Source organism: Moschus berezovskii, chromosome 11, assembly GCF_049115385.1.
Source record: "Moschus berezovskii isolate FMDL1 chromosome 11, NW_MosBer_1.0, whole genome shotgun sequence".
In the NCBI taxonomy this organism is placed as follows: domain Eukaryota; kingdom Metazoa; phylum Chordata; class Mammalia; order Artiodactyla; family Moschidae; genus Moschus; species Moschus berezovskii.
In genome coordinates this window covers 10,609,863-10,618,538 of record NC_142470.1, presented here as the reverse complement: position 1 = coordinate 10,618,538, position 8,676 = coordinate 10,609,863, and positions in this window count along the sequence as shown.

Here is an 8,676-nt window from a genome sequence, read left to right as displayed (position 1 = left end):
AATGAGCATGTGAGATATTGTCTCAGACTCTCCAAAACAGCCCATTGCCAGCTGAGTGCCACTGAGTGATCTCAGCTGACACCCAAAGGAGGAGAATGCCCACTGAGTCCTGCCTGAACGCCTCACCCATGAGATAACAGGGCATAAGACAATGTTTGTGGTTTGTTACACAGCAGAGATATCCACAATACCTCCAGAAGCCCTTACTCTGACGGGACCATTTTGGGTCTCCCGGAATTAGTGTCAACTCAGAACCAGCATCATCTCTCAAATAGCTGGCATTTCGCCTTCTCCAGCCCACTCAGTCACTCAGGCCTCAGGTCCCACAGGGGACACCAGGAGGAGAATGCATAGTATACAGTCTTGGCTGTGTAGGGTCCTTCCTCGAGTGACCCCAGCCTCCTCTTTCATTCAAGGGGCTCTGTGTCCATGAAACGCCTGGTCCTGGCATGGGTGGGCACTGACTCACATTCTCTGTTATGCTGCTTTAGTTCAGACTTCTGTCCAGCAGACCTAGAACTTTCCTGCTTCTGCAAATCAAGATTTTATTAGGCTGCTGCCCACTTACTTTGGTCTTGGGAGCACCATAATTGGTTGATCGATCAATCGATTACTAATAATTCCATTCCCCTGCATTCCACCCTCCACGACTGGAGGGAAATAGTGAGGTGGTGAGGTGGGTGAGCAGAAATTAAATAAATTCATTCAGGGAATTCCCTGGTGGTGCAGTGGTTAGGACCCCACACTGTTACCGCCGAGGGTCTGGGTTTGATCCCTGGTGGGGAATCCTGCAAGTCAAATGGCGCAGCAAAAAAAAAAAGTCCACTCAGCATTTGAGCAGCCTCGAGTCTTTTGGACCCTTCCTTCTACACCACTAAAGGGATCCTGGCCCCTCAGCTTCACTCAGTGTAGGCTGCCTTGGGACCAGCCTTCGATGAATCAACCGAGCAACCCTTTAGAGCAAGCCCCAGGCCACGTTACAGCCACTCCCCATTGGTCTCTCAGCACCCCCAGATGGGATGGTCCAGTTGCAGAAAACAAGCCCAGGGCTTCCACGGGTTCTGCATTATGCGGAGTTGTATAATTATTTCACTGTATATCGCAATGCAATAGTAATAGAAGCAAAGGGCACAATAAATGTCACGCGCTTGCATCATCCTGAAACCACCCCACCCCCAGTCCATGGAAAAGTGGTCTTCCATGACACCTGTCCCTGGTCCAAAAAGGCTTGGGACCACCGTTTTAGAGCCATCCCCAGCTGTCTGAGCTAACAGGAGGAATGCAGGATCTCTGATGAATGCAGCCACCCACTTCAACCTGATACTCCTTTCATTATAATGCGCTGCTTAGTGTCCATTCCCAGACACATTTCCCTGTTCATATACACTGGAGACATCTTGCAGCTCTTTGGCATGTACTACGCCTTCTCTGGGCTTCCCAGGTGGCGCAGTGGTAAAGAACCCACCTGCCAGTGCTGGAGTCACAGAAGACACAAGTTTAATCCCTGGGTCAGGAAGATCCCCTGAAGGAGGAAATGGCAAGCCACTCCAGTATTCATGCCTGGGAAATCCCATGGACAGAGAGGAGCCTGATAGGCTCCAGTCATGGGGTCACAAAGAGTCAGACACAACTGAGCATGCACACACACACACACACACACACACACACACACACACGCCTCCTCATGGGTCACACTGTGTGCCTGATACCCTGAAACTTGCCGGGTCTTAAGTCTGAGAAGCATTATCCCTTGGCCACTAGAGTTTCTCTAGGCACAAAGAGAACCTCTGGCTGTTTACTGAGACTTTGGGAATTGAAGACCTTGAGCTCATCTTTCCCCCTTAAGTTTTCTGGTGCACTTAGAAGCAAACGAACAACCCCATGGTCCTTTATTTCCAGGTACGCTCTATGCCAGCAGCTGCTCGGTCACCCAGAGCCTTCTATAGGCCATCACCCCAATGGTCAAAAGGTGATCACTTAAGTGATGGCTTCACATTGCATGCCATGGACCACCAATGGACCACCCCAGCAGCCAGGTCCTTAAAATGCCCCTAAATGTGGATGTGACCAATGATAGAAGCAAGGTCTGGTGCTGTAAAGAGCAATATTGCATAGGAACCTGGAATGTTAGGTCCATGAATCAAGGCAAATTGGAAGTGGTCAAACAGGAGATGGCAAGAGTGAACATAGACATTCTAGGAATCAGTGAATTAAAATGGACTGGAATGGGTGAATTTAACTCAGATGACCATTATATCTACTACTGTGGACAGGAATCCCTTAGAAGAAATGGAGTAGCCATCATGGTCAACAAAAGAGTCTGAAATGCAGTACTTGGATGCAATCTTAAAAACGACAGAATGATTTCTGTTTGTTTCCAAGGCAAACCATTCAATATTACAGTAATCCAGGCCTATGCCCCAACCATTAATGCTGAAGAAGCCGAAGTTGAACGGTTCTATGAAGACCTACAAGACCTTTTAGAACTAACACCCAAAAAAGATGTCCTTTTCATTATAGGGGACTGGAATGCAAAAGTAGGAAGTCAAGAAACACCTGGAGTAACAGGCAAATTTGGCCTTGGAGCACGGAATGAAGCAGGGCAAAGGCTAATAGAGTTTTGTCAAGAGAATGCACTGGTCATAGCAAACACCCTCTTCCAACAACACAAGAGAAGACTCTACACATGGACATCACCAGATGGTCAACACTGAAATCAGATTGATTATATTCTTTGCAGCCAAAGATGGAGAAGATGTATACAGTTAGCAAAAACAAGACCAGGAGCTGACTGTGGCTCAGATCATGAACTCCTTATTGCCAAATTCAGACTGAAATTGAAGAAAGTAGGGAAAACCATTAGACCATTCAGACATGACCTAAATCAAATCCCTTATGATTATACAGTGGAAGTAAGAAATAGATTTAAGGGACTAGATCTGATAGAGATAGATAGAGTGCCTGATGAACTCTGGACAGAGGTTCGTGACATTGTACAGGAGATAGGGACCAAGACCATCCCCATGGAAAAGAAATGCAAAAAAGCAAAATGGCTGTCTGAGGAGGCCTTACAAATAGCTATGAAAAGAAGAGAAGCGAAAAGCAAAGGAGAAAAGGAAAGATATAAGCATCTGACTGCAGAGTTCCAAAGAATAGCAAGGAGAGATAAGAAAGCCTTCCTCAGTGATCAATGCAAAGAAATAGAGGAAAACAACAGAATAGGAAAAACAAGAGATCTTTTCAAGAAAATTAAAGATTCCAAGGGAACATTTCATGCAAAGATGGGCTCGATAAAGGACAGAAATGGTATGGACCTAACAGAAGCAGAAGATATTGTTAAGAAGAGGTAGCAAGAATACACAGAAGAACTGTACAAAAAAGATCTTCACGACCAAGATAGTCACAATAACGTGATCACTGACCTAGAGCCAGACATCTTGGAATGTGAAGTCAAGTGGGCCTTAGAAAGCATCACTATGAACAAAGCTAGTGGTGGGGACGGAATTCCAGTTGAGCTATTTCAAATCTTGAAAGATGATGCTGTGAAAGTGCTGCACTCAATATGCCAGCAAATTTGGAAAACTCAACAGTGGCCACAGGACTGGAAAAGGTCAGTCTTCATTCCAATCCCAAAGAAAGGCAATGCCAAAGAATGCTCAAACTACCACACAGTTGCACTCATCTCACACGCTAGTAAAGTCATGCTCAAAAGTCTCCAAGCCAGGCTTCAGCAATATGTGAACCGTGAACTCCCAGATGTTCAAGCAGGTTTTAGAAAAGGCAGAGGCACCAGAGATCAAATTGCCAACATCCGCTGGATCATGGAGAAAGCAAGAGAATTCCAGAAGAGCATCTATTTCTGCTTCATTGACTATGCCAAAGCCTTTGACTGTGTGGATCACAATAAACTGGAAAATTCTGAAAGAGATGGGAAAACCAGACCGCCTGACCTGCCTCTTGAGAAACCTGTATGCAGGTCAGGAAGCAACAGTCAGAACTGTACATGGAACAACAGACTGGTTCCAAATAGGAAAAGGAGTGTGTCAAGGTTGTATATTGTCACCTTGCTTATTTAACTTACATGCAGAGTACATCATGAGGAACGCTGGGCTGGAAGAAGCACGAGCTGGAATCAAGATTGCTGGGAGAAATATCAATAATCTCCGATATGCAGATGACACTACCCTTATGGCAGAAAGTGAAGAGGAACTCAAAAGCCTCTTGATGAAAGTGAAAGAGGAGAGTGAAAAGGTTGGCTTGAAGCTCAACATTCAGAAAACTAAGATCATGGCATCTGGTCCCATCACTTCCTGGCAAATAGATGGGGAAACAGTGGAAACAGTGTCAGACTTTATTTTTTTGGGCTCCAAAATCACTGCAGATGCTGATTGCAGCCATGAAATTAAAAGACGCTTCCTCCTTGGAAGAAAAGTTATGACCAACCTTGATAATATATTAAAAAGCAAAGACATTACTTTGCCAACCAAGGTCCGTCTAGTCAAGGCTATGGTTTTTTCCCATGGTCATGTATGGATGTGAGAGTTGGACTGTGAAGAAAGCTGATCTCTGAAGAATTGATGCTTTTGAACTGTGGTGCTGGAGAAGGCTCTTGAGAGTCCCTTGTACCGCAAGGAGATCCAACCAGTCCATTCTAAGGGAGATCGATCCTGGGTGTTCATTGGAAGGACTGATGCTAAAGCTGAAACTGCAATACTTTGGCCACCTCATGCGACGAGTTGACTCACTGGAAAAGACTCTGATGCTGGGAAGGGTTGGGGGCAGGAGGAGAAGGGGATGACAGAGAATGAGATGGCTGGATGGCATCAACGACTCTGTGGACATGAATTTGAGTGTACTACGGGAGTTGGTGATGGACAGGGAGGCCTGGCGTGCTGTGATTCATGGGGTCGCGGAGAGTCGGACACGACTGAGCGACTGAAATGAACTGAACTGAACTGAACTGAAATCGACAGATTAGGGCATCGATGCCAGCCTCCCCTCCTTACAGTTCTGCTCCACTGGAAGTATCACCATCGCCAATCACTGTATCAGGCAGCGCTGGGTCGGGAGGCAGAGCCCTGTGAGTATTATGGAATATGGATTTATTATGGGGATTAGGTTTGACGTGACAGTGGGAGGAGATGAAGGTCCAGAGGGGGAACTGAAGGGTCAGAGAAAGATCCTCCACAGCCAATCTGAGAAGCTGGGCACGTCCAGAACCTGTTGGGAGTTGTGGCCTCTGGGGGTTCCTGGCTGAGCCTCTGGAGGTAGGCAAGGGGCTAGTGATGGTCAGCAGGGCCAGCAGGCAGGACGTGGAACTAGACGCAGAGGTGAGGGGAGTGAGGACAAGTGGGACCGCGATTCTGGGTCTGCCCATCTCTACATCTGATGACTGTGACCTTGAGAGAGTAAAGATCACTGCTTCACCTCTGCTTTCCCGCCTCATGTACAGACACCATGCAGGAAGGCATCCTGAGCAACGTCCGTTAACACCATCAGCATATTCCCTGCATCTCCCCTCTCTCCTTCTTCCAGGCCAGGCTTCCCCAGTCCCAGCACCTCCCCACACCTGCCCGTTGGCTGCTATGCCTCCCCCAGCAGACTGTGAGCTCCAAGATGCTGGGCTGAGTCTCCCGACTCATCACGGTGTGACCAGCACCTGGCACACGCTTGGAACAGAGCGGCGTGCAATGTATGTTTGGAAATGGGTGAATAAATGAATGAGCGAATGATAGTTGCTGGGTTCTAGGAGAGCTGGGAGAAGAATCAGACAGGGGGGAGACTAGCCGCGGCCGTTGGTACTGAGCATGACCCTGGGGAGGAGGGAGGTGGAGATGAGCTGACTTGTGAGTGACCAGAACACACATGGGTGAATGTGTCCAGCACCCTTGGATGAACCCAGGAAGAGACCCGGCAGGGAGCTCAGAGGCAGCGAGGCCCCTGCCAGCCAGTGAATCCTGGAGGACTTCCTGTAGGGGGTGCTAAGCAGGGAGGACTGAAACAGGTGGAGTTAGGCATGCCTTCATGACGGAGGACAAGGCTTGTGCAGATGCGAACCCAGGGCACATATCTGAAAGAGTGAGGTTTTTATTTTGCCCTCACTTCAGGCTGTTTCTAGGTTTTGATTTCTAGAGTGATTCCTGCTAATTTGTTTTGAGTTGATAAAAATTATTTATTAACATTTTTCTCTTGGCCATGTGGCATGTGGGGTCTTAGTTTCCTGACCAGGGATCAAACCAGCAGCCCCTGCATTAAAAAGCACAGAGTCTTGTTCACACGAACCACCAATGAAGCCACTCGGATGACTTCTGCTGTTAAGGAGGATGGTTTGTTCAGGTTAAGATTAATCTTCGTGGTATAAACAGGAGACACAAACAGAAACCTAGTTCCTGAGTTCACCCCTGTCTCCAAGCTCAGCCTCTCTGGCCCATGCTCTACAAGGGGGCCGGAGGGATACTTCTAAATCCCTCCATGGTTTCCCATTGCCCTTGGGATATGGTGCAGCCTCCTTAAGTTGAGTCCAAAGTCATCCTCTCACCTCTGAATCTTCCCACGGGCTGCCCCGCCCCCCACCCAGAACACTCCTCCCCCTTAGATGCTGGCTCCTCAGAGCAGCCCCTCCTGTCCCAGCCTGGGCCAGGGATCCCCTCGAACTCCCCAACTTACTACTCATCTGTTAGATTAGAGGCCTCCCTGACCATCACTGTTCACCACGGAAGCCTGCTCAGCAGCCTGAGCTGGACTCCTGGGGCAACCTGTATCCTGGCTGGACTCTGTGGGGGTGTGGGGAGCCTTTCTCTGTGGGGTAGAGGGACCCACTGCTCTGAAGGGCACACAGCAGGGGCTCTAGAAATTCTTGAGTGAGTGGCTGAAATTGTGGTACAAACACTTAGTTTGTTCTTGTGTTACTTTTGCAAACTTGAGGTAAGTTCTGTTATTATCCCCACTTTTTAGACAAAAGAACAAAGGCTCAGAGAAGGGCACAAAGCTACTGGCTATGCTCAGATTGGTCTAATTCCAGGGACCAACAAACAAATAATGCCAGGAGTCTGAGTGAGAATAAAGAAAATCAGGGAGAGGACTCCTGAGAGTTACTCAGGTTTCAGTTCAGTTCAGTTCAGTCATTCACTCGTGTCCGACTCTTTGTGACCCCATGGACTGCAGCATGCCAGGCCTCCCTGTCTATCACCAGCTCCCGGAGTTTACTCAAACTCGTGTCCATAGAGTCGGTGATACCATTCAACCATCTCATCCTCTGTCATCCCCTTCTCTTCCCGCCTTTAATCTTTCCCAGCATCAGGGTCTTTTCAAATGAGTCAGTTCTTCGCATCAGATGGCCAAATTATCGAAGTTTCAGCTTCAGCATCAGTCCTTCCAATGAATATTCAGAACTGATTTCATTTAGGATGGACTGGTTTGATCTCCTTGAAGTCCAAGGGACTCTCAAGAGTCTTCTCCAACACCACAGTTCAAAAGCATCAATTCCTCAGTGCTCAGCTTTCTTTATAGTCCAACTCTCACATCCATACATGACAACTGGAAAAACCATAGTTTGTCTAGACAGACCTTTGTTGGCAAAGTAATGTCTCTGCTTTTAATATGCTGTCTAGGTTGGTCATGACTTTCCTTCCAGGGAGTAAGCGTCTTTTAATTTCATGGCTGCAATCAGCATCTGCAGTGATTTTGGAGCCCAAAAAAATAAAGTCAGCCACTGTTTCCACTGTTTCCCCATCTATTTGCCATGAAGTGATGGGACCAGATACCATGATCTTAAGTTGAGTTTTAAGCCAGTTTTTTCACTCTTCTCTTTCACTTTCATCAAGAGGCTCTTTAGTTCTTCTTGACCTTCTGCCATACGGGTGGTGTCATCCACATATCTGAGGTTATTAGCTGTCTTCTATTAAGCACACGCGGGGCTTCTCTGGTGACTCAGATGGTTAAGAGTCTGTCTGCAATGCAGGAGACCGAGGTTCAGTTGGACAATCCCCTGGAAAAGTGAATGACAACCCACTCCAGTATTCTTGCCTGGAGAATCCCATGGACAGAGAGTGGGCTACAGTCCATGGGGTTGCAAAGAAAGAGTTGGACATGATTAAGCAATTAAAAAAAAAGTCATGTGCAGCCCTTTCCCCAGGGCAGGCCCAGTGCTCACAGTGGCAGCGACCTTGCTGCTATTTGCTCATCTTTCCTTAGTGGGACGAGTGCAGGCCTCCTGGGCTGTCCCAGCTGCCACACTGTAGTCTGAGGGGCCTCTCTAGGGCAGGCCTCACTCTCACATGCAGAGGACTTAGTACTTCTGAACAGAGACTCAGAGCCCAGTGCCTGGGCTCAAATCCCAGCTCCACCGCGTAGCAGGGGCATGACCTTGAGCAAGTTGGCTTTCTTGGCCTGTTTCTCCATCCATAAAGTGGGATAATAATGGTACCTACCTCACAGGGTTGTGGTAAGGATTAAGTAATATTTGTAAAGAACACAGAACACTGCCTAGCACATAGTAAGTCCTATATTATTATTTTTAAACTTTTATTTTATATTGGAGTATAGTGGATTAACAATGTTGCGATAATTTCAGATGCACAGCAAAGTGATTGAGTTATACATATACATATATCTTTCCTTTTTCAAATCCTTTTCCAGTTTAGGTTGTTGCATAATACCGAGCAGAGTTCCCTGTGC